Below are 6,000 nucleotides of genomic sequence, written 5' to 3' on the forward strand. Positions count from 1 at the left end.
TATTTTTAGAGGAGGTGCTGAGGATTGAACCCAGGACCCTGTGCATGCTAAGCATGTGCTCTACCACTTAGGCTATACCCTTCCCCTCAAATAAAAAGTTTTTAAATAAGTGTGAAAGAGAGAGCTTGGATTCAAGCTTGATTTTTTTTTTAAGCTTTATTGAAGTATAATTCATATACCATACTATTCACCCCTTTAAAGAGTAAAAGTCAATGTCTTTAGTATGTTCACAGGTTTGTGCAACCATCACCAAAATCTAATTGTAGACAGTTTCATTCTCCCCCCAAAGAAATCCTATGCCCATTAGCAGTCACCCAGGTTGCCTCCAGGTAACCAGGCAACCACTTATTTACTTTGTCTCTATAGATTAACCTATTCTGGACATTTTACATAAATATAATTGTAAATTATTACATTTACATTACATTTATTAAAATGTAAATGTAATACGTGGTCTTTCATGGGTGACTTCTTTCATTTAGAATGTTTTCAAGGTTCATCCACGTTGTAGTGTGTATCAGTCATTCCTTTTTATTGCTGAAAAACAGTTTTTGGTGAGTGTATATTTTCATTTCCCTTGAGTATATATTTAGGATCAGAATTACTTGGTCATATGGTAAATCTATGTTTGCGATTTTGAAGTTTCAAAAGTGACTGCACCATTTTACATTCCCACTAGCAATGTATAAGGGTTCCAGTTTCTCTGCATCCTCCCCCACACTTGTTATTGTCTGGCTTTTGGTTATAGGTATCCTACCTCACTGCAGTTTTGATTTGCATTTCTCTAATGACTCATAATGTTGAGCATCTTCTCATGCACTTATTAGCCATCTGTAACTCTCCTCTGGACAAATGTCTATTTAAATCCTCTCCAATTTTTAAAAAATTAAGCTTTCTATTTTGAGGTAATTGTAGATTCACATATAGCTGTAAGAAATAATATAGAGAGATCCAAGAATCCTTTACTCAATTTTCCCCATGCAACATCTTGCAAAACTACAGTATAATATCACAGTCAATACTGACATTGAATCCAGAAACAGAACACTTCCATCACCACTAGGATCCCTCATGTTGCCCTTTTATAACCACACCCACCTCCCTCCTGCCCCGACCCCTCCTTATCCCTGGGAACCATTGATCTCTTCTTCACTTCTATAATTTTGCCATTTAGAGAATGTTATGTAAATAAAATAATACGGTATATAACCTTTTGGGATTGGTTTTTTCCATTCGGCATAATTCTCTGGAGATTCATCCAGGTTATTTTATGGTCAATAGTTTCTTTTTATTGCTGAGGAGTTTTCTATCATATGGATGTACCAGTTTAACTATTCACCGGTTGAGGGACATTTGCATTGTTTCTAGTTTTGAGCTACTATAAGTAAAGCTGCTATAAACACATGTGTACAGGTTTTGGTCTGAACATATATCTTCACTTCTCTGGGATAAATGCCCAGTATTGCAGTTGCTGGGCTGTATGGTAGTCGTATGTTTAGGTTTTTAAGAAACTGCCAAACTGAATTCCAGAGTGGCTGTACCACTTGACATTCCCTCTGACAATGTACGAGTGATCCGTGTCTCCTCCGAGTGACGGCTGGGTGGGGAAGGGAGACCCGGCCCTCCCTGCTGCGCTTGCCCGCTATAGAGCTTTTGCAACAAGAGCTGTGGGAGGGGGGTGAGAAAACTAGCAGCCTGTCCCTCCTGGGGTTAAACTGTGATCCTGGACTGGGAGATTCTGGGGAGGAGGCCCTGTCTCCCTGGCTGTACTTGTCTGGAGCATAATGCCTGAGGTAGAACTTCTAGAACATGAAGCGGGGAGAAGGGATAAAAGAGCCTGTCCATGTCCCAAATGCCAGAGCCCCTTCCTGTTCTTACTGGGATTTAGTGGGTTTTCTTGAATCAATGTTTCTTCACTTGCAGTATGTCCTTAGGACAATTCTCAGAGATTCATTTCCCCCATATTGTTATTTGCCAGGGATAAGCTCTGCCCAGCTCCTTACCCTGCCATTCTGGAGGTCCCAGCCCCTCAACCTTGATTCTTGGTATTTCCAAGAATATGATAGAGGGAAGAATCTCCCATCTTGCCCCCAAATTCTAAATTCCCAGAACAGTGCACCATCCCAGATCCTCCCCGGGCTGATGACACTGGAAGTGCTGTCGCCTCCCTGGGGTCTCAGACACCTCCCGGGCTCGCTGAGGAGCACTGCCCAGGTAACTTGGGGCTGGCCTGCCTTGACAAGGAGAATATAGCTTTCTCTCTCTCTCCCTCTTTTTTTCCTAAAGGAGATTGGCTGTGTCTCCACACATTACACTAATGTAATATAAAATGGATTCATGCTAGACTGAAGCTAGTATAAGGATTTTACACTAAAAATACTGCCAATTCCAGGAGCATGTCTTGATGCACTCAGCTGAGTGGCTTATTAAGCTGGTCACTGATAGAGGAATCAGCACATCAGGCCAAAGAGGGCAGGGACAAGCTTTTTTCTTTCTTTTTTTAATGGATAATACAGTAACATGGTTCACAGAATGACATATAGTAGGAAGTCTTCCAGCCATTCCTATCCCTCTGCCACCCAGTTCTTTCTTCCAACAGGCCATCCATGAAACTAGTTTCTTTTACATCTTCCCAGGTTCATTTTATAAAAGCAACTCTGGACATATATTTTATTTTTCTCAGACAACCTGGGTTTAAATCCCAGTTTTGTCACTCTCAAAACAAGCTGTGTCACCATGGATAAGTAACTTCACCTCTCAGCCTCAGATTCCTCATCTAAAACATGGGAGTAACGGTACCTACTTTACAAGGTTAAGGTAAGTATTTAGTAAGATTGTGTTTAATGGTGCTCTCTAAATAGAAAAGTGCTATACCAACACTGGCTGTTGCTCTAATGGGAGCAGCAACTAAGTACCAGCAGTGAGGTGGAGATTGGCTGTACTTAGCAGGTGCTCGGAGATCAGGAGTCAGTGGTGCCGGGGAAGCACCTGAAGCTGATTGGGGAGAGAGCACATGGGCCACAGGGAAACTCCAGCATGGCTGAAGTAGGCAAGAAATAGGGTCTGACTGGTTTGCAAGGTAAGAACTTTGGGAAGTTAGTGACACCCAAAAGCCACCCTATCGCCCATGTACTGAAGGCAGCCAGCAGGGTTCGAAGTCAGCTGTGGCCCTGATAAAGAGAGTGCCTTCCCCTGGGACAAAGCCAACTTTTGGACCAGTGACAAGCCTGGGTTTAATCCAAAAAAGACTTGGGCAGGTTAGGGTCTTCCAAAGACCATCCAGAAGGACCTGTTTCAAAGATCATCCAGAATGCAATTTATAACAAGGTTAACCCAGGACATATGACACAGGCTCAGGCCAGGAATAAGAAAATTAGGACCCAAATTGAGTTAAGTTTCCATCTGTTTCCAACTTTTTCCTTTTTGGTAGAATGTGTGCAGTAGCAGGGAAAGCAAGAGAAACCAGGAGGTCATGGCAAGGAGTCCAAAAAATGTCTTAGGTCTTCCTCTATCTGGGTTACCACGTTGGAAATGTTCTACAGGGAGTCTGTCCTAGGTTCTCATTGTCCCTTCAAACCAACTTCAAAGGATCATAGGGGTGGTGGAGTGAGGGAGATACCAACAGTCTCTGAATAGGATGTGATGGACAAATCTCTGCCCAGGAGCGGTGAGAGAGGTGCGTACAGCAGAAGACAGCTGGGAGGCAGGTGGAGAAGAAGCCAGTTGAGAGACTGCAGTTCCCATTGCTCTTCATCTGTTTTTGGAGGATTTCTACATGCAACAGGATGAACAGTTGCCTGCCATGCTGAGGGCTACCTCTCAGGCCACAGACTGCAGCTTCAGCAAGCCTCTCACCAGGTCTGGCTGAGGCAGGAGGCCTGGCAACTGCCTGAGGTTCGTTAAGGGCTGAGTGAGCACCAAGTCAGACCCCACAGACCAGTAGTACTGACTAGCCCTCTGCAGTCTTGAGTTTGCTTGTAACAAGAGCTGGGTGTTCACGTCGCAGCCCAGATCAACTCTGGTTGCTGGGGCTGAGGAGTCTGGTCGCTACCACTCTAGCCTCAGCAGCACTTTCCAAGATAGGACCAAAATTCCCCATCGTGAGCTCTGGTATGTTCCAGAAGCCCGTTTCTCACTCTCGCTTCAGTTCCCACTCTGCTGTCTCTGGTTCTCTGAGACTGATGAAACAAGGAACTGAGAAAGAAACAGGAGGCTTTAAAGGGACTGCATCTGTGGAGGACTAAAGGGTGAAAAGGAGGCAGATGGGAGAGTTTTTTAAAAAGGATTTTATCTTTTTGTTATAGTTTGCCTTTTAATAATTGTTTGATTTAAACAAACAAAAAAAACTGTCTCTGCCTTCTTTTTTCTCCCAACTTTTTATTATGAAAAGTTTCATTTCTTCAGTAGCCCAAAAGAAGAAAAAAATAAAAGAAAAATTTCAAACTCACAGAAAAGTTGAAAAACACATACATTGACGTCAAAAGAGCAATCCATAAAAATAAACTGGACTTCATCAAAATTAAAAGCTTCTGTTCCTTGAAAGATACTATTAAGAAAAAGAAAAAAAAATAAACCACAGATAGGGAGAAAATATTTTTAAAACACGTTATCTGCTGAAGGACTTGTATCCAGAATATATGGAGAACTCACACAGCAAAAAACCTAATATAGGCAAAAGATTTGAACAGATACTTAACCAAAGAAGGTATACAGATGGTAAATAAGCATGTAAAAAGATGCTTAATATCATAAGTCATTAGGGAAATGCAAATTAAAACCACAGTGAAATACCACTACACAGGCATTAAAACAGCTGTAATCAGAAAAACTAACAATATCAAGCATTGATGAAAATGTGGAGAACTATATTGCTGATTGGAATGGAAAATGGTATCATCACTTTGGAAAAGTTTGGCACTTTCTCAGAGTTAAACATCCCACTCCTCGATACTTACCCAAGAGAAGTGAAAATCTGTGTTCACACAAAAATCCATATGCAAATGTTAACAGTAGCAATGTTTATTCATAATTATAGTGTTACATTTAGTGTTATGTTCATAATTATAGAGTTGTATAAATATAAGTTATAGTGTTTATTTTTAATTGCCTAACACTATAAACAATCCAAATGTCCTTCAGCTGATAATTGGACAAACAAAATGTGGTACCTCCTTTTTTTAAATCAGGTGGGGTTTTTTTGACATTGAATTTTATGAGCTGTTTACATGTTTTGAATATTAAGCCCTTATCATTTGCAAATATATTCTCCCATTCAGTAGGTTGTCTTTTCATTTTGTCAATGGTTTCCTTTGCTGTGCAGAACTTTTAAGTTTAATTTAGTTTCATTTGTTTATTTTTGCTTTTATTTCTTTTGCTTTAGGAAACAGATCCAAAAAATATTGCTATGATTTATGTCAAAGAGTGTTCTGGCTATGTTCTCTTCCAGGAGTTTTATGGTTTCAGGACTTAACATTTAGGTCTTTAATTCATTTTGAGTTTATTTTTGTATATGATTGAGGAAATGTTCTGAATTTCATTTCTTTACATGTAGCTGTCCAGTTTTCCCAGCACCACTTATTGAAGAGACTGTCTTTTCTCCACTGTACATTCTTGCCTCCTTTATTGTAGATTAATTGACCACAGGTACATAGATTTATTTCTGGGCTCTCTACTCTGTTCCATTGATCTATGTGTCTGTTTTTGTGCCTGTATCATGCTGTTTTGATTACTATAGATTTGTCGTATAGATTGAAGTCAGGGAGAATACCTCTAGCCTTGTTCTTTTTTTCTCAAGATTGCTCTGGCAATTCGGTGTCTTCTGTGGTTTCATATGAATTTTAGGATTATTTGTCCTAGTTTTGTGAAAAATGCCATGGGCATTTGGATAGGGATTGCATTAAATCTGTAGATTGCTTTGGGGAGTATGGGCATTTTTTTTTAACATTTTTTTATTGATTTATAATCATTTTACAATGTTGTGTCAAATTCCAGTGTAGAGCA

Source organism: Camelus dromedarius, chromosome 15 (genome assembly GCF_036321535.1).
Source record: "Camelus dromedarius isolate mCamDro1 chromosome 15, mCamDro1.pat, whole genome shotgun sequence".
Taxonomy (NCBI): Eukaryota; Metazoa; Chordata; class Mammalia; order Artiodactyla; family Camelidae; genus Camelus; species Camelus dromedarius.